Source organism: Bactrocera neohumeralis, chromosome 2 (genome assembly GCF_024586455.1).
Source record: "Bactrocera neohumeralis isolate Rockhampton chromosome 2, APGP_CSIRO_Bneo_wtdbg2-racon-allhic-juicebox.fasta_v2, whole genome shotgun sequence".
In the NCBI taxonomy this organism is placed as follows: domain Eukaryota; kingdom Metazoa; phylum Arthropoda; class Insecta; order Diptera; family Tephritidae; genus Bactrocera; species Bactrocera neohumeralis.
This window is the reverse complement of record NC_065919.1, coordinates 49,237,738-49,264,048: the sequence shown is the minus strand read 5'-3', so window position 1 is coordinate 49,264,048 and position 26,311 is coordinate 49,237,738. Positions and strand designations below refer to the sequence as shown.

At 33.3% G+C, this 26,311-nt stretch overlaps 1 protein-coding gene and 1 long non-coding RNA gene across 3 annotated transcripts in view; one reads left to right on the top strand and one right to left on the bottom strand.

Annotated features, from left to right (window-relative positions):
• Nucleotides 1-26,311, top strand: part of LOC126750944 (ABC transporter G family member 23) — a 143,699-nt gene that overhangs the window by 12,641 nt on the left and 104,747 nt on the right.
• Nucleotides 1-26,311, bottom strand: part of LOC126751011 (uncharacterized) — a 55,633-nt gene that overhangs the window by 1,779 nt on the left and 27,543 nt on the right. The window contains exons 1-3 of one of the 2 annotated variants that reach the window (XR_007665842.1): nt 4,892-5,382; nt 4,220-4,837; nt 552-705 (exon numbers count right to left, since the gene is read on the bottom strand). This is a non-coding gene — a long non-coding RNA (uncharacterized LOC126751011). Of the gene's footprint in view, nt 1-551; nt 706-4,219; nt 4,838-4,891; nt 5,383-26,311 lie in introns of those variants that run through there. The other variant, XR_007665843.1, reaches the window with a different exon arrangement.

The following is a 26,311-nucleotide window of genomic DNA, read 5'->3' as shown; positions in this document are numbered from 1 at the left end:
TTTTTTAAATGTAATTGGGACAATGAATTGTATGAGATTTTTATTGATAGCCAAGTTAATTGCAATGACATTGATAAGGTAGGAGTAAAATTGGCGCAGAAAACATGAAATATACACTTTTGCCTCTAGGAGACCCATTGTGATACCACCAGGACTAAAATGCCCTAACTCCATTCGCTGCTCTCTGAAGAACCCAGCTTGAAAAGCTTGTAAGCGCTAACTCGTACTAAAAACTGTAGCAATTGAGCAGATCTCTGGCTTGTCAGCAGGAAAAATTACAAAAGCACACCAGCCTAATTACCGTTAAACATACAACAAACAACTTGGGCAAGCACTTGGAGTAAATTGGTGTAAAAAGTACAAGAAAGAGATTTTTTCTCATTTTTCATCATAATTGCATTTAATTAAAATATCGTTTTGGCTAATGTTACAAATCTACATGTGTACATGTGTGTTTGTATGCTTGAAATTTTTTGCTGAGCGCGGCATTTTCTTGCATTAGCAAGACCTTGACACATTAAAATGGTACATGCAACACATGAGGTACTTACGGCGCATGCGCAATTACATCTCCTCAACTTTGAAAGTTCGACATCTCCACAATTATATTATTAAGTCATGTGTGTAAGCGTCATGCAGAGAGCAAATTTACTGTTAATCGCTGCTTTGTGCGCTGAGCTTTGTTGTGCTGACCGGAAAGGCTTGCTGTAAAGATTTTTAATCATTTGAGTTTTAAGGATTTTGCAAATTATAAACTTGCCTTTAGCGATTTTGGCTATTAAAGGCTCTAACGCTGGATAAGTTAAGAAAAACTTGAATTAAATTTGTTTCAATATTAAAAATAAATTTCGTTAATGAACAAAAACATTAAAAAAGTGTACCTAGAATATACTTATATAATAAAATTGTATTTATATAAAGAGTGATCGATTTTGTGGTTTCTTTCCTTTTTTAAAGAAAAAACACAGAAATTTCAAATTTAATGGAGAATATTTATTATCATTCGAAAGAACATTCTTTGGGATTTGGTCTTGGAATATTATCTCTTTCAAATGATGGCCGCTGCTACGTCTTAGATGGTCCAACCGTTGAGTCCAATTATCGATGACTCATTCGAGCATTACGACTGGTAATTGGCGAATGACACGCGAGATGTTTTGCTCCAAGGTCTGAATCGAAGCGGGATTCTCCGCATAGACTTTAGATTTTACATATCCCCACAGGAAAAAATCTAACGGTGTGATATCACACGATCTTGGTGGCCAATCGACCGGCCCAAAACGTGAAATTATCTGCTCACCGAAGTGTTCTCTCAATAAATACATTGATTGATGCGATGTGATGAATTAGCAGCTCTTGAAACTGTTTACATTGCTCTTCGTCCCAAATGCGACTATTTGGCTTGTTGACATACACATTGAGCCAGAAATAGGCCTCATCGGTGAACACAATTTGGTTTGAAAACGTTGAATCTTCTAGGAACTTTTCAAGAATCCAAAGAAAGAAGCAATGTCATTTGGGAAGGTCGAGCGGCAACAGTTCTTTTCCAAGCTGTATTTTGTACGCTTTCAATTTAAGATCTCGACGTAAAATTCTCCAAGTCGTTCCATACAGCAGTCCGAGTTGCTGCGAACGGTACAGAATCGACTCTGCACGGTCTTCGTGTACACTCTTAGTTACGGCTGCTATATTTTTTTCATTGCATGCTGGATGTGGTCTATTCGGTCGAATATCATCGAATAATGACTGCTTTGTCGCATGATGGGTGTTGCGAATAGTACGCTCAGTAGGACTATTATGTTGACCATAAGTTGAGCGAAACGCGCGAAACACATTCTTTACAGAACGTGAATTTTTATAATAAAGTTGAACGACTTTTAAACGTTGTTCAGGCGTAAGTCTTTCCTTGATGAAATGCCAAACAATACTGAACAAAAAGTACCTATATTTTGATCACCAGTTATAACCCCTTAAGGGCATATTCTAGTGTGGAGGTCCAAGTTTCGAGCGTTTTTTGGCAATTGATGGAAAAGAGTATTTTGTGTTTTTGCTATGCACATTTTATTATTTGGTTTTTTACGTAGGTTGCTATATATGTATATTTCTGGCCTAATAATGTAAATAGGCATATTTATCAACGAAAATGTTTTTTTATTTTTTTTATTTTTTTTATTTTTTTTTTTTTGTCGATTGCTGTTTTGTTTTGGGCTCACACGCATAGATCCATGATTCGTCACCTGTGATGATCTTATAAACGTGTTTTGAAGCACCGCGATCGTATTTTTTCAGCATTTCTTTACACCAATTCACACGATTGTCAGATTGTGCGGGACCCAACGAGAACAAACCTTTTTTACGACCAGGTGTTCATGCAATATCGAATGTATGCTGGTGGGAGAAATGCATAGGCATGCCTCTATCTGAAGGTATGTTACATGACGGTCTTGCATTATCAGTTCACGTACGGCATCGATGTTTTCTGGCACAACGGCTGTTTTTGGACGACCTTCACGGAATTCGTCTTTGAGCGAGCGTCGGCCACGATTGAATTCGTTGTACAAGTTTTTCACAGTGCTATAGGATGGTGCTTCATAGCCATACAAAGATTTTAGTTCATCGATGCACTCTTGTCGTGATAATCCACGTCGAAAGTTGAGAAAAATGATCGCACGAAAATGTTCACGAGTTAATTCCATTTTTTGCCGAGATGAATTTTTTAATTCCCTGTAAATAAAACAATTCACGATTAAATGACAAAACGTTCTGAGTGATGTTATGCTAAAAAATGTCAAACTTTCCAATGGAAATGTCAGATTGCACCTGGCAACACTTAGTGTTGCTCTAGGCCAGAATATATATAGCAGCCCTCGTATAATTGAAGAAAACACAAAAATGATTAAAAAAAAAAATCATAGAGTTATGGGTACTTGGAGTAAAGAGAAAGAGGATCATTGTAGTAAACAAGAAGCTGCAAAACTGAAAACAAAATCAAAAAATGGCGGCTAATCAAAAATAAAATTTATATTTTCACTATTTTTTTAATTTTGTTGAATTTTTTAAAAATATTACAAATATAATTTTTAATTTTTTTTTGTTGATTTACCTTTTAGAGATTAAGCTTTGTAAATATTGTAAATAAACTCTTAATTAAAGAATTTGAATATAATAGCTGTTCTCACTGGAGTTCAACTATTTATGTTATAATATTATATTTTTTTTTAACTAATTTACTTATTGTCTAATTGATAGATTGTAAATAAATAAATCCAAAAAAAAAAAAATAAAAAAAAAATGGTTTTGTTGCTTCCTCTGATAGTGGGCTTACACTGCTTCTCATTTGAAATTTGTCTTCTTGAGTACTTTTCACTTCTTAATTACTTATTTTCCACTTTGGAAAATTTATAAATGTTTGCACTTCATCTTTTCAATGACGGTTTGCTCAAGGGTCGGATTGCTGCGGAAATGAAATTGTTTCCTTTTGTGTGCCTTTATTCTATACAAAATTATTTGCCAAAAAATTATATTAAAAAGAACAAATTGCACACATATACAGACATTTATTTCTTCGACTTCAAAACTAAATGCACAAAAAGCGTACAACAACAAAATACTGGCTTTGTATAACATTTTTTGTTATTAAACATTTCCGTATTAAAAAACAGCAATTACTTGGAAAAAAATTACCACCACACATGCGAAAATTAAAGAAAAACTTTAATACAAAATTATAAACAAAATGTCATGCTATTGGCTAAAGGAAAATGTGAGGCAAATAAAGAAAACATTTTATTGCTGTTGTGAGTGAATGCAAATGAAACAAGTGACTAAAAACAAAATGACTTAAACGCATTTGCATGCATCAAATTGTTACATGTTAACATCAATATTGTTATTATCATTGTTATTACGAGTACGCTTGCCGTTGTTGATGTTGTTGCCGCTATTGTAGTGATTGTTGACGCTGCTGGCGGCGCATTTGTCGAAGTGACTTGTCAATTTTTGTGTTTCTGTTAAGACGTGTACGAGTTCAAAGCTATTGAGTGCGCTTACAATGGTTCATTTGTATATATGTGTGCTTGAGTATATACCTATGCTAAGTATATAAACAAAAATATATATATATGTATATATGCACATGCAGGTTTATTTAAGAAAAAATGTGCAATAATACTTGCCCATCTTTCTGGCAGTTTGTGGATTTCATTGCAAAAAACAGTACCTTCTTGCGGTCAAGAATCATCAAGTGTTGATACTCTGTTCTGATGCGCACCGCATTCAAGTGAAGGGCTTCTGCATCGATTGGAACAAATGGTAGTCAGCAAGGCCACGGCTTGGACTATGAAGCGAGTGAGGCAAAACTTTCCAACTGCTGTTTTCCAAATGGGTTTTAACCGATCTTGAAACATGAGACCGAGCGTTGGCGTGATCGAAATATATTCTCTGGTGTCTAGTTGCAAGTTTCGACTCTTTTTTGGCAATCGCTCGGCGTAATTTGCTGTGCTGTTGCCGGTAGCGTTTCTCATAAATGGTTTCACTCTCAATCGGTGTTAGAAATTTATAGTATAGCCCGCTCTTCTGATCTCACTTCTGATCCCACCAAATACATACCTTGGGATTATGAATATTCGGCTTCGCTGTTGATTTGGCAAGTTGGACAGGTTTCACAGATGACTTTTGGCATTTAGGGTTGTCGTAATGAATACATACAAAAACGAGTTAGTTTGTTTAGCATTCGAGCGGCATTTCTGACAAACAAAATTGGCTTCAATTTATATGGCATCCACTTTCCTAGCTTTTAAAAGTATCTGTGATTCTTCATTCTTCATTCTGCGATCTCCTCCTTTGTTTGGTAGCAATCAACATACCGTAATGCTTCTATTTTCTCATCTACAAACTTTTTAATATCATTTTTGTAATACGATTTGGCCTTCCTCCTTGAATAGGCCTCAGTTTCGGCGATCACCTCTTCATTAGACGAAAATTTCTTCCCAGCGAGCTAACTTTCGGATGAACAGGAATTAACCGCTAAAGGCCAGATTTGGGAATATGGTGTACAAGTATGCGTAAGCAATTCGTAGCTCAAGTCGTGGATTTTTGCCATCGTTTTCACCGACTTGAGTCACGCTGCATTGACTTGTTGAAACATCGTTTTCTTTTTTTCAATTGCGGCTGTTTTTCGGCGATTTCGTCCTTTAAGTGGTCTAATAACACTATGTAATCGTCGCTATTAATAAACATTCCTTTTTCAAGGTAGTCAATAAAAATTATTCCATGTGCATCCTAAAATACAGTCGCCATAACCTTGACAGCCGACAGCCGCGATTTCAAACGATTTGGAGCGGCTTCAACGTGTGCTGTCCACTCGCATGACTGTCGATTGGACTTCGGAGTGAAATAATGGAGCCATGTTTTATTCGTTCTCACATATCGACGGTTTTGTTACGCCTGAATATCTCCAAACACTGCTCCGAATCATCAACTCGTCGTTGTTTTTGGTAAAAAGTTAGCTTGCGCGGCACTAACTTTCTACAGAGCTTTCTTATGCCCAAATATTCGTGAATCAAATGATATATGCTTTCAGTTGATATCCTTAGAGTGCCTGCTATCTCGAACAACTTCACTTTACGATCATTTTTTTTTTTTTTTTTTTTTTTTTTTTTTTTTTTTTTTTTAAATTGAAAAAGGTAATTTAATTACAATTACAATTTATATATATAGCACTAGCGGTTAAGCCATCAGAAGTTATTCTGATGTTTTCGTCGATAACAGCCTCTTTAGGGCGTCCACTGCCTTCATCGTCTTTGGTGCTCATTTCACCTTGTTTTAAGTTGCCAAACCAGTTTTCAACAGTTGATTTCCCTGCTGCAGAATCCTAATAATGTTGATCAATCCAAACTTTGGCCTCAACTCTATTTTTTCCCTTCAAATAGCAATATTTTAGCAACACGTAAAATTACCTTTTATGATTTTTTTTACGTTAAAAAAAGTTACTTTTCTCAAAATGATATAATTAAAAACTAATGATCCGCTAGTTGCAAAATTTATAGACGCGCACTTCAAAAGTTAGGGCTAACTAAAAATTATATTTAGTTCTAGTAGCGCCATCTGTGTGTCAGGCCGGGACTTTTTAATTGACTTGTTAGTTATATACCAAGGGTCTAGCATTAGCACTGTGAAATAAAATAAATTATTAATTATTACACTGAATTTAAAGATTTTTTGTAATTATCTAAATTTTTTAAGTTAATAGTAATACCAGCAAATCCATTTACAACCCACATTTCCTCTTCTATTCAACAGAACTTTGCCCGCTTAACACAATAGGCCCGCATCAACGCATTTTGTTTATTATTACTTTCATCACTATTATTATTTTTTTTAATCACTGAAATTGCTATTTTTATGTCATTTTCACATTATGAAACTTCTTAATGCTCACATTTGGCTGCGCCATGCATTAACCCTTCTACGACTTACGTCACATAAGTCTGTGACTTTTGCACTTGGCGTCGCAAGCGGAGAAAATTGCAAAAATCACCAAAGCTTAATTATATATGTATGTATACTATATGTTCTCTATAACTATTTAATTGTAAGTGTAAGTGTCTGTGCACGAGTATGTGTGAGCAAACAATTTCAATTGCCTGACAATGAATTTCAGTTAAGTATGCGGCTAAAACGTCTAAAAGGTCAGCTAATGGCCGTTCAAACTACAAAATTACACGTAAACAAATACAAACACATACATATAAAATGACATATGTACACATATTAATATTGTAAGTAAATAGAAATTAACAACAACAGCAAGAAAATATAGAAAATTAGTAAAAAGCTGACATGAAGAGGAAGTGCTCAGAATAAAGTTGTTAATACAGTATATGTATGTATCTATGTATGTGTGCATATATAATTACTTGTAAGACATTAGAAAAGTGTGAAAAAAGTTTCGCTTTAAGACATATCAATATTAAGCTGCGAACTGAAATAAAAATTAGCGAAATAAAAAATTTATCAAATAAAAAATTTATCAACATTTTTTTTTACCCTTCCAACAACTCTTTTTTCCTAGAAGCATATTCTATATAACACCAAACTCCAAAAATGCTTTAAACATGATTTACATAAAACCAAAATAGTCATAACCTCAAATTTCAAATGAAATTGTGACTTCGTGCTTGAAAGCGTTTTCTACTTTTCCGCTTGATCGCCTGTACTTTGCGCCTGATTCCAGCTAATCGCCAACTGATTGCTGAGCTGAGTGTTACATTTCGCTGCTCTACTGCATCTATTTCTAATCTTTATTCGCATTAAAGCATGTCCAGCGCTGCCTCGAGCTGCAATTAGTTGCTTTACTCGCTTCCGTTGAGGTGAATACTTTATAATTTGTTTTCCATGTTCTTTTGTTGCTTGTGCTTTCTTCGTTTTATATGGGATGTAGATTACGAATTCATGCATTAATCTGTGTATATGTAAATGTTTCTTAATTATCGTTCTTCGAAATAGAAAAAGTATTATTAATATTATTATTAATAATTCAAGCATCATTTATACACACTTTACAGGGTCTCCGGCGTTGCTTTCTAGGCATTACAAACATCGTGGCAAACTTAATATACCCTGTTCAGATTATACAAGTATTCTGGAAACCCCAGAAAGTTGTTTCAGAAATAGAAGTAAGCATTAGTTTCATGTAGGAAAACGCTTCGTTTTGGAATGAACTCGAAAATCACCCATAGCGATGCGATTTTCGATTGTGGAACATGACTGATATTACTCAGAAAATAATTTTAATATACCATGAGAACCTAACTTTGCGCTCATCTGAATAATTTTCTCTTTAAACTTGACGAAAAATGTGAAAAAGAGCTCTAAAAGCCACTGGGAGATAAACAAAATGGGTGATTAATATTATTGCATTGAGATCCTTTCTATTTTGCCTATATTGTCAAAAGTGTGTTCAATAATGTACAAAAGGTGCAAATAAAATTACTTAAAAAATTAAAAAAAAAAATTAAAATTATTTAAGAAATAAGTTCGCAAAATAGTCTTTTTTACCTTGAAACCCTAACACTTCCCTTAACATCTCTAAGGCGATTGTTAAAAAAAGATTTCATCTAAATTAAAAGCAACCCAGTTTCCAAGAGAATATTTTGCTATACGTTGACGTATAAGAATACATCTCCAACGCAGCTATTCAAACGAATGTATTGTCATGCTCAGCGTCAAATGGCACTTAAAGCGATCACAGCCAACGAGTTTAAATTGCCATTGGTGCAGGAGTGTATGGAAAGGTATGGAAACCCAAGTGGGTTTCATATTATCTTAATAGAACTCAGCAGGATTCTGGATTTTTCAGAATGCTGTACTTACTTATGGGGGTACTCTCATGTGAACGCATACATTTTACCACTTTTTAGGAAATTTTTTTTATGCGACAACAAAATTCAATCATTTTAATTTTTTAATATATTTTTATTTGTATTTTGAAATGTACAAAAAATTTTTTTTTTGTTTTTTACATTTTTAATATATATTTTTTTTAAATCAAAGTAGTCCCCAACAAGAAAAAAGTAGTTCACTGGTCATGGTGATAGCGGCTGTTCATGTTGTCTGAAGTAAAAAAATCGAATGGATTATTATTCAGTAGTTCTGAGGCTATCGTCCCTACCAAATATAATCAATTTTATTAAAAAAAAAATGTCGAACTTCAAAAAAAGTCACGAAAATATGGTTTTTTTTCGTTAAAAATCTTTAAAAAAAAATGTGAAAATATTTTCGAAAATAAACAATTCAGGTAGGGACGATAACTGTAAATGAGTATAAGAACATATGTAAATTGTAAAGCAATCGGTTCAATACTTTTTTTTTTAGGACCATGACAGTTTCAGAAAATGATGATTCGAGAATGCAAACAATAGAAACATAGCAGCTGCAGACTTGTCATGGCGCCTGGTAGACAGTCGCTTACGACACGTCGGTGACTATGAGCTGTAACTAATCAAATACTATGAATTTCGGTCTGAATTTTTCGCAGCATGTTCTCAATAGGTTTTACTGTCAAAATATAAAAAATCGATTTTTTGAAGTGATTACATGAGAATACCCCCTTATGTGAGTGAGTCTATGTGACAGAGGGGAGATCACAATAGACTTTAGGACGCAGTACAAAATCCCAATTTATTTCTATTATTTAACTGCATAAGTGACATATTTCCGAACCAGAGCTAATGTAGCAATTTCGGTGAAATTTTATTAAAATATATATTTATCATTCTTGAAAACGAAGTATTTAATCTGTCATAACCTAAAAGTTTGACATATCGTTATGCTATGTAATTAGCACTGTATAAGTGTTATTGAAATTGTAAGACTATAATTAAGTCAAAGTTGAACTGAAACGCTCTTCTTCAGTCGGCTTATAATTAAGATATTAAACAAGCTTGTTAGGCCCTTCCTGATGGTGTTTTTTGTTTTTGTTCAATTTGAATAAACTTTAACACGCTATAATTATCGTAATTATATAAAATAACTGATTATTAAATGGTATTGGTATGGGCTCAAAATTACTTGAACAAAAATGTGTAAATTAAAGGTATAGATATTCAATCTCAATTGGGTCTAGATGTCACGCGATAGTTTTGCTTGAGGTTAAAAGAGTATAATACAATTATTTTCAGTAATACATGCGTGTCAATTAAAAAATCATCACATTTAGCATGTCTCACTGCAATGTGTTCCTCGAGCGTATTGTAAAGGTTGGTATGACTATCTAGCTGTAGCGGTTTACGAAGGGCGGCAAGATTGTATTTTTATTTTTTTTTTAAAGATCCCGTTAAAATATAGTTCAGAATGCAAAAAAAAACTTGAGTTTGTCCTCTTAATATTAATGTTAACAGCTGGCGCTTTGTGAGTGTTGATTTTCCATATATGGAAATGTGGAATAAGCCTTCAATGCGCGTAGCGATTCACGTTTAATGTCTTCTACTAACTCAATATGGCTTCCCCGGAGCAATCATTTGAGTTTGCTGAATAGCCAGAAGCCACACAGAGCTAAATCAGGCAAATAAGATATTGGTCAAACATTTAGCGAAAAACTCACGAAGAATCTATGCGCTATGCATGCGACGGTGCATTATGGTGGTGCAAAAACCAAGAGTTGTCGGCCCATTACTCCGACTTCTTTTTACGAATAGCTTCGCGCAAACGACGTATAACACTCAAATAGTATTTCTTGTTGACAGTTTGGTCGGTCAGAAGGAATTCGGAGTACATCACAGTGCACAGTGTACAGTGCGGTAATCGAAGAAAACTGTCAACAAACCTTGATTTTTGACCGCCTTTAGCGTGACTTTTCGACTTCGGCTCACCTTTGTCATGATATTCGGTCTATTGATCATCTATTTCCGGGTCGTAAACATAACTTTAAGACTCATCGCCGGTATTAATAAGTTTCATGACATCCTGGTAGTCGAAAGCATTGTTTCGCAGACGTAAACGCGACGCTGTTTTTTGAAAACACTGAGTGATTTTGGAACCAATCGTTCTAAATAATATTTAAAATTGTTTTCAATGATCTTTCCGATATTCCAACGATGCCAGTAAGATCAATGACTAGTAATCGTCGATTCTCAAACACATATTGCTTTATTTTATTGACGTTTTATTCATGAGTTGAAGGCCGTCCTGGACGTGATTCGTCGTCAACGCTCTCTCGATCCTCCTTGAATAATTTGTACCAGTCAAAAACACTTGCTTGCGACAAACAATTATCACCGAAGGGCTTTTTCAACATTATGAACGTTTCGGCACCAGTAATTTGAAACAAACATTAATGGAATTTCTTTCTTGAATAATTTCAGCCATCGTAAAATTTGCTGAATGCACTTTATGTACTTCAGAAAGACAAGCATATACTAAACACTAATGATTACTTTGCTAAAAATTTGGCACAGATGTTGCTGACAGTCATACCAAACTTGATAAAAAAATAGTTCGATGAATGGGTTTTCGTGCGAAGTTTAAAAGAGTTTTGATAATGCTTAACTTAAGTATTATTTAATTGATCCACTGACTACCGTATTTATCTAACAATAAAAAACAATTAGGGAATCGTAAAATCCTAAAATCATAAATTTTTACACTTGTTTAAAAAAATTGTTGTTGAATTACATACAAAAATGAGTTTGCGCAATTACAATTTTCAACGCTATGTTTTCGGTTCATTATAGCTTATAACTTTATGAGACTAAATGAGATCCCAAAATATTTTTTCATCACAAAAAACTCAATTAATTAAAACAAAAAAAAAAAAAAATAATAATAACCTCAAATAAAAATGCTCTCCATAAATTACATACATGTGTTGAGCTATAAGTGCATATAGTACAGACCTCTCCATCGAGTTCAATTTTTTATAACAAAATAAAGCACTCGAAAATCTGTAAACACCGTTAAAGACAACAAAGAAAAATATTTCGTATATACTTTATGAATTTTGAATAAAAAGCAATTATTTTGTCAGCACCCGACTTGCATACATACGTATGCAGGTATGCATTTCGTTTGACCGGTGAACAAAGTAAATGTTAGTGGTGTTGCCAATCGCAAGCACATTTCATGCTCCAGTTATGCCAATAAATTTTCGCATTTCGTACATTTTCCACGCACGAGAAATGAGAATTCAATTATTTGCAATTGTTTTAAGCTCTCAAAAGCGCAATGAATTTTATGTATTTTGTAGTGCATGTGTGCCTGAAATAACTATTTATGCTCTGGTCATTAGGGGTGTTCTTTATAACAGGAACAAAAAAACAAATTAAACAACGAGTTCTAGGCTTATTAATATGCCGTTGAACCTGTCCAACTAGCGTATGGCGCTCCAAAATATTAAAATTCGCTAAAAAGAAGTAAGGAAGGGTTAAGTTCGGGTGTCACCGAACATTTTATACTCTCGCATGATAAAGTGATAATCGAGATTTTATTATCCGTCATTTACACATTTTTCAAATACCGTATTTGTGTACATAAGTGGGCGACGCCACGCCCATTTTCAATAAAAAAAAAAGCCTGGGTGCAGCTTCCTTCTGCCATTTCTTCCGTACAATTTAGTGTTTCTGACGTTTTTTGTTAGTCGGTTAACGCACTTTTAGTGTTTTCAACATAAGGTGGGCGTGGTTATTATCCGATTTCTTCCATTTTTGAACTGTATATGGAAATGCCTGAAGAAAACGACTCTGGTTGACATAGCTATAGTAGTTTCCGACATATGTATAAAAAACTTAGTAGGGGGCGGGGCCACGCCCACTTTTCTAAAAAATTTACGTCCAAATATGCCCCTCCCTAATGCGATCCTTTTGTGACAAATTTCACTTTAATATCTTTATTTATGGCTTAGTTATGTCACTTTATAGGTTTTCGGTTTTCGCCATTTTGTGGGCGTGGCAGTTGGCCGATTTTGCCCATCTTCGAACTTAACCTTCTTATGGAGCCAAGAAATACGTGTACCAAGTTTCATCATGATATCTCAATTTTTACTCAAGTTACAGCTAGCACGGACGGACGGACGGACGGACAGACAAACATCCGGATTTCAACTCTACTCGTCAGCCTGATCACTTTGGTATATATAACCCTATATCTGACTCTTTTAGTTTTAGGACTTACAAACAACCGTTATGTGAATAAAACTATAATACTCTCCTTAGCAACTTTGTTGCGAGAGTATAAAAAGAGTCATCCCAACCGAGGCTTATAATAAGTGTGTGGAAAACTTGATTAATATTTGGCTCAGGAACTTATTTTGAAGGAAGTAATAAAATTGTGTCTTAAAATACGTGAAATTGTATTTTTTTTGGTCAGTCCGGGTGAGTTTTGATCAGAGGCTATTTTTATTGTAACCTATTTAAATTAAAATTATGCTAATTGTCTGATTAATTTAAAAACATTTTAGGTGCGCTTACTGATTTAATATTTTTAGTTTAAATGGATTTCGCACTGAGTACTGCCGTGATTAAAGAGAATTATGCTGTCGGTTTAATATTGCAAATTTTATCCGGCATAACCGGACATATTCCGATATTCCGCCAATAATACGGCAATTGTTGAAGTAGTTAAATAGACAGTCGCAGCTGACGTACTTTTCTCTTAAAAGCTAAAGTTTAATGTCATGAAATCATATGATCTAGGCGGACAAGCTCATTTGTTGCTATGTTATAGTCAATAAAATGAATGCCAATAAAGTGGCGATTTCTCTCGTTGAATGATAGTTATTGGGATTGGTTAGAAGAAGGAAGAAAAGTTGGCAGTAATTGACCTTTAGAGCTCCTCATTGATGGTAATGGACTTATCCTCCAATATTAAAGACATGTGTATACTTTTAGTCCAGTCATTATAGTAAGTTCACCTCGGTATACCCTACCATATGGAGGTTTTGAGATAACTTTAGGGTGTCAATACACAAGTATTTACAGACATATAAATGGGTATATCGAATTCCGAGATTCTTACCTAATTTAAGCTTAAATGACTGGACTATTTCACAACTTTTTTTATAGTAAATTTTGTGCCTTTAAAAACAGTTGAGTTTTAAAATAATAATTAATTCCCTAAAATGACTTTAATTTTATTTCTAAAATTTAATTTCAATATTTGCTTCTTTTTCTTTATCTTCTTCTTTAAAGACTAGTTTATGTGATACGCACCAAACATAGTAAACTACCGTACCGAAATTTGGGAGGACATCCCTAATATGGATTATTTACATATGTATGTGTATGTTGTAAAGTACATTGAATACATATCTACATATGTACTATATATGCAAATGCTGCATTTTTTCCATTTTATTATATAAACTCATAATGAAATAGATTTTCAGATACTTTTCGGTTGGCAGTCATTAACACTTCGGAAGCAAAGCGAATTTTAATAGATCTGGGTACATATTTCATTACTCTAATGTATATTGCCATTAGTGCATTGTATTTTTAAGCACGTGCCTAACCTATAATAAAGTTAATAAGTTAACCAATTAAAAGTTTGCGTACAATATTTGGCATTCAAGTATTTGTTTACTAAATTATATTTTTAAAAGATTGAAACAAAGACGTCTACATTTCCTGTCTGGCAGTTTATAGTATAAGTGTAATCACTGATACGTTGGAAAAAATATGAAAAAATACTTGCTTTGGGTTCAAGGGGGTTATATCCATTTGTAAAACTCCAAAAATCGCATTTGCTTTTCGCATATTTATTGAATGTACTATACATATCACCACCTAAAATGCAAAACAACGTATCATCAAAAAAAAAAAAAAACGAAATTGAGGTTTTTATTGCTTACGACTCACTACTTCATATTACATATGTACATATAACATAATATTTTCAGCTTCCCGCTGTCAAATATAACCAATATATAACCATTTAACCAATTTATAACCCCTATAACCATTTTATAACCAATTTATAACCAATATATTTTAAATGAGTTTTATAACCAATATATAACCATTTTATAACCAATACATAACCTTTTTATAACCAATATATAACCATTTTATAACGAAAACTCAAATTTTGTTTTAATATGAGTAGTTTTTAATATATCGTTTCTTTCGCTTTTAAACTTATAAAAAGTGACGATATTTTAGAGAATTTTCTATGAAAATTTGAGGCCAATCCGACAAATAGTTTCGGAGATGTGAGCGTATTTGTAAGAAACGCTTTTCTCGAAACGGTGAGTCGGTGAAAAAAGCCCTCCGAAACAGCTGGACCGATCGGCTTGAAATTTTTACATACCTTTTTAGATATATTTGCCAGACATTGATTGGAAAATGCAATATTTGATATTAATTTCGACTTTAAATGACCTTTTTGGGGAAGCCGCTATTTTGAAAAAAAGGTTAATTAGTCCTCCAAATTGCATGAATTCCTTTAAAATATAATTAATAATATTAATTATTTCGTTTGGTTTCTGGCTGTGATTGATAAAACTTTAACTCGCTACCAGACATTCAAATACGAAAGTAAAAAGCCTAGTATATTTGAAAAAGCCTAATATACCACTAAACACTATTCAACATGTACAATACTCACTCTAGACCAACCTATAAAATAAAATATTTATTTTTTGTTTTATTTTTCCTCAACTGTCAGGTGTTTTTCTCACCGCAAGACTCACTGTGATCACGAAATTTCACTCAAAACTGGTATTTCTTTTGGTAGTTTGTAAATAAAATCAGCAAGCAAATGTTGAGCAAAAGGAGTCGAAATTCCAATCTAAATACTCCAATACAATTTCGAAGACAACAACACTGGTAAACATACAAACATATACGGACATGTGAGCAATAATTACAAACACAAATAAACTTACTAAGGTGTGTGTGTGAATATTTTTGTATTGAAGACTTGCATAATACTTGGCGAATAAAATCGGCAGTCGCTGATGATGCAAAAAAAACAACAACAACAATAGCAGTGTAGCAAGCGATAGCTCGACTAAAGTTGTAGTTGAAGTGGAAGCTGCAGCTGAATCTGCAGAAGTAGTGAAAAAAATATAATTGATATCTTACAGTAGTTAATGATAGTAATTTGTGTGAAAGAGATTTTGAATAAAAAATATGACTTGGAAGTAAACGGTAAAAAAGTTGAAAGAAAAATATGTGAATGATATTTTTGAGTTATTTGATTTATTTCATTATTTAGTAAATAGGGTAGGTTTAACATGAATGATATCTAAAGTGCTTAAGCCAATCCGTGGTCATAAGCACCCAGAAAAGGCGACCTATTGACTCCATATCACAAGTCAGGAGCCAGAATAAAATTTTGACGGATGCACGTCTCACTATAAAACATACGAAAAGAAACAAGCACTTCTCAGCAAATAACGCATTTAGAGCCATCCAAAAAAAAAAACACTCCTCGACATTGGCTATATCGCAGCGGTAAAAAATAAAAACCTACATTGTCAGTATAGAATGGTAAGAAACAGCTGAAATTTGCCAGAGAGCACTGAAATTAGATAGCAGATGACTGAAAGCCTGTAGTCTGATCAGTCGAATCAATATTTAATTATTTTTAACCAGTTGGCTTGCTGGCATTGCCATTGGGGAGACCATCCAAAGGAACTATGTTACACAAATAATGAAATATGGTCATGGTATGGGGTTGCTTCACATGCTGGCATGTTGTACCTCTAAAAATTCTATGAAATAATGTGGAAAGAAGACTAACTGCACATACCCGACTTTTTTGGAAAGGAGAGCTTGTCGTAAAGAATAAGTCATATTTAGGCAGGATGACAACCCAAAACAAACATCCAAAATCTTGAAGTAATGGCTTGCCGAACTAAATTTCTTTGTGATGCAGTGGCCAGCCCAAAGTCCTGATCTCAATTGAGTATTTTTAATCCATCGTTAAATGAAGGTTAGGACAACACCGATCAACCTCAACGAATCTGGACGAGTTTTGGCAAGAGCTACAGCGATCATGACATATCAATCCAAATGAATTTGCCAAACCTTGCTTAAAGTATTTTGTGTAATAAAGGGTTATGTACTAATACGATAAATTAGCTATTTGCTGAGAGTTTCTGTAAGGTGCTGCCCACTATAAATAAAATAAAAAATATATCAAGAAATAAAATTAAAAAAAATTATAATAAACTCAATAAAATAATATAAAAAATGCATTCGAAGTTTAATGACTACATTAAGTTTCTGAAAATAAATGTATTTAATATTTTCTTATTTTGAAGGTGTCAAATAATAGGAAAATTACAGTTTTTCGGATATAATATGTTAATATATTAAAAAAAAATTGTATAATTTTTGAGAAATTATGCTTCAATATCAAAATAAAAAAAATAGAAAAATTAAAATTGATATTTATATTTTAAATTTTCAAAGGAAGTACAAAGTGTGGTAAAATTAAATTACATTTACATCAAAAAAAAATTTTTATCATTTTTGATTTATGCAAGCATCTTATTGCGTCTCAAGGCCCTTGGATCCATCAACGTGGTACGGGATCACAATCACATCTTCCATCGCGCCCCGCAAGCCCCTGGAACTGTTCAGAGTGCTGGACCTTTGTTACCATATGTGATATAGGAGAGGCCACGTTAGACCGTAGGTCGAAGAGAAAAATCTCGATTAGTTTCTATCTATCTTATTAGAAACACCTAAACAAGCAGAAATTGTTTCAAAATATTTTTAAAAAAGTTTTTTTTTTAGAAATTTAGGGTTGCAAATAATGAATTAAAAAATAATTGAATTAACATTTAGACTAAAATATTTTTCTTATTTTGTAATCCCAAATATAGACTAAAAAAAACATTTTAATCAGACATACCAACTTAAAATATTTAATACCAAAAGCTGGATTAAATTTTTTTTAACGTAAAATCAAAAAATTAAAGTTAAAAAAAAATTGTTTTAGAATTAAAAAATAATGTTTTAAAAAAAAAGGAAAATTTAAATTTTAGTTCAAAATTTTTGAATTAAAATTTTTTAACGTAAAATCGAAAAATTAAGGTTAAAAAAATTGTTTTAGAATTAAAAAATAATGTTTTCAAAAAAAAAAAAGGAAAATTTTAATTTTAATTCAGAATTTTTGAATTTAATTCAAAATTTTTGAATTAAAAACTTTGCATAAAATATATTAAATAATTAAAAAGATATATTGAAAATATATTAAATAATTAAAAAGGTGGCCATAAGTATTTTTAAGCTTAAAATTTAATAGAATAAAATAGATAATATAAAATTAAAAAGAAAATCAAAATATCTTCGTCGACTAAAAAGTTCACTTAATGATTGCAAAATTGTTTGAGACTTACTTTTATGCCTTTCCAATAATAAACTAAAAATTATTGCATTAACTTCTATTCATATTCTGGCGATTTTAAGGTATTTTTTTTAATTTTCTTAATATAAAAAATAATAATAGTAAATAAAAAATTATTAAATCGTTTAAATATAATAAGAAAATATGGCAAAAAAATAAATAAATAAAAATTGTAATAATATTAATAAAAAAAAAAATAATCATAATAAAATAAGTAAAATTTATAAAAAAAAAAAATCAAAAAAAAAAAAAAAAATAGCAATAAAATATTTCAATAATTTTTTCCCCTTCAAAAAATAGTTCACAAAAGAGCTTTGCTGAAATGGCCACTTGCAACACGCAAACAAATTCAAGTTCAGTTTTGCAACATCAACAAAAACTCAGCGAAGCGCAAAAAGTCAACTGTATACAACAATAGTGCTCGCATAAAAGCGGCCAGCCAGCGCGCCGCTGCAGTGGAGCAACCTTATTGCGGCAGCGCATGCATAAAACACAGCTTCCGTATTGTACTTTTTGTTGTAGACACTGCTCAACTACCACACTTTTTTTGGCTGATTCGCTTCAATTTTGATATCACACAGTCGCCATGCATACACATGCACATGCAAATATACATACAAAGAGTAAATTTTGCCGCGCTGTTGTTTTGTTGTCGACCTTGTTCCAGTTATCACAGCGAAAATCATCAAAATCTCAATATAAACGCAAAGAAAAAGGCGGCCAAAAAAGAGAAGAGGGCAAAGAGCAACAGCAGCAGCGGCGGAATAGGGTGAGAAGCGGCTGAAAATGCATGACAAGCGGCGGCATGTTTGAGTGTGCGTGTGCTTTTATGTGTATATGTGTGTGTGCGCTTATGTTTGTATGTGTGTGACAATGCCAAAAGAAACTGAAAGTGAATGAAAGATGTTGCAAAGAAGCTGATGAGCTGGTTGGAAAACAAGTTGTGCGCTGTTGTCGTTGTTTTTGTTGTTGTAGCGTATGTTTTGTTGTCTACGCATGGGAATGCAACTGACCACCACAAGATTGCTGTGGCGGGCGACAGCAGTAAATGTGCAAAAATATGATCAATGAAATCAACACTGATGATGCGCTCAATTACAATAACAACAACAACAACAAATTTATAACAACAACAACAACAAATTTATGACAACGACCAAAAAAAACCCCTAGACGGCGGTGTGCAGCAGCTCTTTAGCTACGAAAATGTGGAAGTGAAACCAAACCGCAAGCGATTTTAGCTGAAAATGTCACAGCAGAAAGCAAATTGAATAAAAAAAATTGTTGTAAAGCCAAAATCGCCGATAGTCGGTGTTGTAAACTGCCACTAAGCTTACACGCGCTCATTAAGCTTACATCCGCGCTCACAGTCCAGCGTTGGTGCAATAGCTCTTCAGCAATACTACCAACTCGAAACATGTCATATAAATTGAGTTTCTTCATTGAGTGAAACTGCAAAGTCACTCAAGCAGGCGCACTTGAAGCTATTTACTTCTGGCTGTGTATGTGCAAATGTGTGAGTGTGTGTTCTACTCCTCTAATCCATTGTGTGCAAGCATTTGCTTTGGTTTTTGGTTGACCAATTTTTGTTTAGTTTTCCATGTGCTCGTTTGTGGGGGTTTTGTTTACCCAACTACCACTAAAAACCAATTTTTATTACATTTCTATTGAATTCACTTGTCAAAATATCACTTTGTATTAACCAGTTACTTTGCTTCACTCAAAATTTATCGCAAAAGGCCATTACAGCAAGTCAGTCAACAAGCGCAGTTATTTGCTTATTTATGTATGTGTGTATGTTGATATTATAACGGGCGAACGCGACAAGTGTCTCGTGTGTTATTTGGTGACAAAGAAGATTTTGAAAATCGCAGTTGAAGTTTGTCTATATGATTGCTGGTTGTTTATTAAGATTTTTCTTAAATATATTAGGTTAGGTTAGCTTAATTTGGTAGGTCAAAAGGCCACACATAGACCAGTTTTGGTCGTTTGTGATAACAGATGGAGTTCAGTTCCTATGTTCCTAGGTTCATGAGAAGTAGTCTTTTAGAATTTTAACATATTCTGCGGTCTCACAATCGATACTTCCACCAGTGTATCATACCGTGGGAACCCCATATGCTTACAGCGTAGTCCTTCCAACACGGAACAAGAGAAGTGCCCAAGAGATGCTCCATTGTTTCCCTGGTGCCCTGCTCTAGACATTTCCTGCAGTCTTCTCGATCTGTCAGCCATATCCTGCAGGCTGTGAGTCCCCACCAGACAGTGACCAGTTAGTATACCCATCACGTTCTTACAGTCTCTTCTATCGAGTGTTTAATACATTGGTTTATAAAAAATTACGTTATTTAGGCAAAAAGGTTTTTACGAGGATTTACGTAACATGATTTTTATAATTTGAAATTTTTTAAGGAAACCAAAGATTTTTAGAATTTTTAACGACTTATTTCTAATGATGCAAGTTCACTAAGTAATTTAATTCTTTAATGCAATTTAAACACTTCTTCTTTCTCCTGTAAAACATTATATGAAATTATATATACTGCATATTGATTCAATTCCTTTTGCCAACTTTCGGGCAAGAGTTTGGGTTCTCACTCACAAAATTTTCGATCCTTTCAGGCAAAAAACCAAGGCATGGTCCAAGTAGTGTTTAACGTACCGATTTAAGATGAAAGTTCTCTCATCCGTACATTTTAGCGGAGACCGGAACAACTAATAGTCCGAAGGTGCTAAGTCCGGTGTATATAGTGGGTGTGGTAGCACATCCCATTCAAGCAGCAAAAGCTTTTGGCGAGTCATCAAACTATCAAGTGTGGAATGAAGTTTCGCATTGTACTGGTGGAGCACTGCATCTTCTCGATTCATCAATTATGGCCTCTTCTTTCTGAGTGCTTCCCTAATTTTGTCCAGCTGATCACACTACATTTCAGAATTGTTGTTAATATTGGGTAAAAGTTCAAAATATACAATATTTTGAAATACCACCAAACAGACAACAAATATTTTTTGCGGACTATCGGCTTTCGAAGTGCTTTGAGCTGGTTCAAATTTTTTAGACCATGACCATGACCACTTTACTTTACATCCATGTAAAGAATCCACTTTTCGTTGCTAATAAAAATACGCTTCGAAAATGAATCACCACCTTGACAAATCGTAGTCGTTAATGCGACGAAGCAAATTGCGTTCTGTAAGCACATGAGAAACCTTTGGCTTCGAAATGAATCCTACACGTCTCAGGTGCTTATAAACAGCCGCGTTCGACAATTTTAATATTTCAGCATCTCTTGAGTTGTTATTCGACAATTTGTATCAACCAACGACTTTGTTTTGTTCACGTTGTCTTCAAGATGCCTTCCAGAACTTGGTGCATTTTCAAGATCGAAAAGGCCGGAACGAAATTTTTCAAACCAAATTTTGGTATTGGTGTTAGGCCAATACATCGTAAAGATCACAAATTTTTGCTTTACTTGAACTGCATATTTACCCTTTTGTTAATAAAACAGTAAAATATGCCGAAAATGCTGTTTTCGATATTCCATCTCCTATAGCACACCAAAGCAGAAAACGTTTCACAAACAAGTCTTGCTATCTCAGTCGTTCAAATATATAATGAAAAAGTGGTTAAGTTGGCTGCGAAAAAATTCAATAAGAAATAAGAAATTACTTAGTGAACGATCCGATATAAAATCGATCAATAAATTAACGTTAACCTATGACTATGGTCAGTATAGTTACGGATGTGGACTAAAACCGATCTGTACAATTTCTCCGGTATACATAAAGTCTAGTTCGGTCATATGCCAAAATATAAAATTTTCATCACGACTCTCATGATAATCAATTATTAAAGGGACTTAAGTCTGACAAATTTAAATCGTCTCTAAAAAATATATGGATTCTAGTGAGATATTTTATAGGTACAGGTTTAAGAAAATAAAAGAAACCACGTATTAGGCTATTTTGGCAATCAAGTTTCATTCATGAAATTTTGGTGATAAATGGATATAGTCTTCAAAGCGAGATCAATCGAGGCTTATATGGAAATCTGTTATGAAGGGATAAAAGGATAATTCTTCTATGTTACTTGCACATTTATATACGAAATATTCTAAAACAACCATATAAAAATCTTTAAATTTTCAATATACAAGGTGCGTTCCAAAGTGACAGGACTTAGAAAAAAACAGAACAAATGGTTTTTTCGGCAAAATCAATTTATTTTATTGAAAATAGTCTCCTTTCTGCTTCAATACTCAATACAGCTTTTTGCACGGTCCAAAAGCATGTCGAACTAGTGTTTTAGCTCGTTGGCCGGTATGGTCGCCAGTATGCCGGTGCAAGCCTTTTGAATGGCCTCTACGTCTGCATAAAGCTTTCCTTTCATGAGCAAATGCATTTTTCCAAAAAAGAAGAAGTCACACGATGCCATATGAAGTGAATACGGGGAGTGGTTAATGATTAAATGTGATTTTTGGTCAAATAATCGGTCACAAGCGTCGATCGATGCGACGGCGCATTATCGTGCACCAAACGCCAACTTTCATTTCCTTCACTTTTGACTTCTACACGCGCGAATTTTGGGTTTTGGCTTGTCCGGTGCCTTCCATTTAGCACTCTAGCGTTTCGTTTCGGGTTGATATTGGAAACACCACGTTTCGTCAGCAGTCACAATATTGTAAAGGAAGTCTTTGTCCTTTTTGACCTCTTTAATGATGTCCTTCGAATGTTGGATTCTGAGCAATTTTTGGTCGTCAGTCAATTTGTGCGGAACAAACCGTGCACACACCTTTCGTAAGCCCAAATGTTCGGTCAAAATGCGATAAATCGATGTTTTGGAGATGTTCAATTCCATTTCCATGAATTTCAATGATGATTTCGGCTGATTTTTGATGAATTCACGCACAGTTTCGATGGAATTTCCGGTGAACACGGATTTTGATTGGCACACATGTTGATCGTCATTTATGTCCTCACGACCACTTTGAAAACGTTGAAACCACTCGTGCACTCTGCTACGGGATAGGCAATCATCGCCATAAACTTGTTTCATCAATTGCAACGTTTCGGTAAAAGTTTTACCAATTTTATAACAAAATTTAGTGTTGGCTCTTTGTTCGAAGCTCATTTTCACACCGATAACACAAACATACTGACACTTAAAACGCAATAACTTCACTTTCAATCGATGAAATGTCATGAAATTCACTCACTGGACAATTGATAAAGATAGCATATTCTAATGCACCAGTCGACATATAGATGGCGCGACCAGAGGGTGCTAGATTCAAAAAGTCCTGTTTACTTTGGAAAGCACCTTGTATGAAAGATATTTTTTATATCATTGAATAATACAAAGAGACTTTTATGTAGATTTCAATCGATCAGTTTGAATGGAATTTATATGATTTATTGTTTCGATCTAAAAAATATGTTCGGAGGTTGTACTGGTGCGTCAGACTATAAGCCTTGTCTAATTTCATGAAGATACCTTGTCAAAAAAAGCTTTCTCTAGAAGTGCTTGATTTTGTTTGATCAGTTTGTATGACAGTCATATGCTAAAATCGATCGATTTGTCTAAACGATATCGGTGGTTCCGACAAATAAGCAGCTTTTTGATGAGAAATGTTTGCAAAATATCAAATCGATAGCTCATTAACCAAGGGACTAGTTCGCGTATATATAAACGGCCAGGCAGAGGAACATGCCAAAATCGACTCAGCTCTTCGCGCTAATCAGTTATATATATATATACTTTATACTAACTCCGACATTTTTTTCTGAGCGTTACCAATTTCGTGGCAAACTTAATAGTATAACCTGTTCAGGGTATAATTAAAAGCCACTAGGCTTATTCCATTATATTACAATAATAACCAGTAAAGTTCGAAGCAATAAACTTTATAGAGTAACAAAACTGGTAGCGAAACCACTAAAACTATTTAAAAGTTTTCAAGCTGAATGACTAAGTAATGCGCGCGGCTCAAATAAGCTGCTATACAACAACGACAACATAGGTATTTATTTTGTTACACTTCTTGTTTTACTATTTTTGTAACAATTATTGCTGCTCGAGTTACATTTTTATCTATATACATACATATGTATATACATATATGTGTATATATATGTGTATATACAAATGTATAAGTATCTGTATATGTGTACGTTTGTAAGTAGTATGTATACGTATTTGCATGTGTGTGTATATGTATGCAGTTGGTAGTTGCATGCTAAACTGGCTGCGAAATACTCGTGAAATGCCAAAGCAACGAGAAGTCTGTGAAAAATTACTCATACGCCTGCTCGTACCGGCAACAATGTAGTTAACTTACTTACTATACTTATACAGCATATGTATATACAAAAGTATGCATGTGTATGTATAAATATTTGAGCATTTCGGCGTTTACCAAATCCAAGCTTGTAAATATCAGCTTTATTTACATAGATTTGCTCATGTCTCGGCTTGTTTGTGGGCATGTAACGGCCAACAAGTTTCGTATGCACATTTGACGCGGTCTATTTTGCGCTTAAATTACTGCAATAACAAATACAAAAATGAAAATTATAAAGATTTGTAAATGCATATGTATATTATAGTTAAGTTTTGAAAGTAAAAGCACATTTTCGTATTTTAAATAAGTTGTGTTGTTCATATGTTAGTCTGTGTGTGTGTCTGTGAAGTTACGCTAATTTAGTTCAATTTAGACGATGGAAATATGAATGTGTGTTAACGTGCAAATTAAATTTTTTTGGTAAAATAAATTAATTTATAATAAAATGTGCTCATATTGTAGATTTTTAAGAGAATTTGTCTTAATCAAGTATATATCGTCACCTAAAATGCAAAACAACGCTTCATAAAAAAACAAGAAAAGAAAATCGCTGTTAGATATAATAACCAATATACATATAACATAATTTATAACCAAAACTCAAATTTTGTTTCAAAATGAGTGTATGATAACCAATAGATAACCATTTTATATGAGTGTATGATAACCAATATACAACCATTTTATAACCAATATTCAAATTTTGTTTCAATATGAGTGTATGATAACCAATACATAACCAATTTATATTATTGTATGATAACCAATATAGAACCATTTTATGACCAATATTCAAATTTTGTTTCAATATGAGTGTATGATAACCAATAGATAACCATTTTATATGAGTGTATGATAACCAATATATAACCACTTTATAACCAATATTCAAATTTTGTTTCAATATGAGTGTATGATAACCAATAGATAACCATTTTATATGAGTGTATGATAACCAATAGATAACCATTTTATATGAGTGTATGATAACCAATATATAACCACTTTATAACCAATATTCAAATTTTGTTTCAATATGAGTGGTTTCTATTATATCGCCTTTCCTGCGCCTGTAAACTTATGATATTGCGATTTTTTACGTGACGATATGTGCATATACATACATATAGTATATAGTATTTCTAAACACATGAATCAGTAGTAGCAAATTATGTACATTTCGATTACAATTCGATTTGATTATTATAATGTACTTACCTTAATGCATTTTTTTATAACAGTTCTGAATTCGTTTTTAAATTACGCACATATTTACATACACATACACGTATGTATGTATTTACAAAAAAATTTACAAGTGTAAAAAAGCAAATTAATCCATTTCCTCCTTAGCTTTATGACTCAGTTCCTTCAAAACAATAATTATTTTCCGTTTGCGTATAACTTGTATGCCTTTTTATAATAAGAAACAGTCATATCCGGTTAATCGCTCACCAATCTCTTCGCCTCTCTCACCTTCGCCAATTTATCAGTAATACAAAAAAAGTAAAATTTGCTGGGAAAAATTAAAAATAAAGAAAATTGCACACTCTGTGTAAATATTATTGCTTTTTGTTGCATTTAATTAACACTCTCCTACTCGCGATCGCATCAAAAGCTCTGTCTCGGATTTGTGTCAAGTTCATTTCTTGTTTACTATATTTTCAGGTACTCTTTTTGTTGTCACCATACACATTTGTTGTTACAAATTGACAAATGTATTACTGTCTGGAGAAATAATATTATTAAATAGTTTTTGGCTTGAAATGGCTGCAGAATATATGAAAGTATTAAAAAATATTACAGAATTAGTTTCCAATAACATTATCTCTCGGCGAAGAGCCCATAAACTTTGTGTTCTCGGAAAGTAGCTCATTAGTTTAGCCTGTCTTATTAAACAAGCCTGTGTTATAGATTGAATAGAGAAGCAGTCAGTGGTGTGCTAACCAAAAATTACATAAATTAAAGCGGCCATCAAACTTAATATTTAATTAGACTTGAAATCCAATATAGAATCCCGCATGCCACTAAAGGCCATTTTTTGCTAAGTATAGGCAATTGTGAAGTAAATTTCGCTCTCAACGCATAAAATCGACTTTTTATAGATACCTGTACAA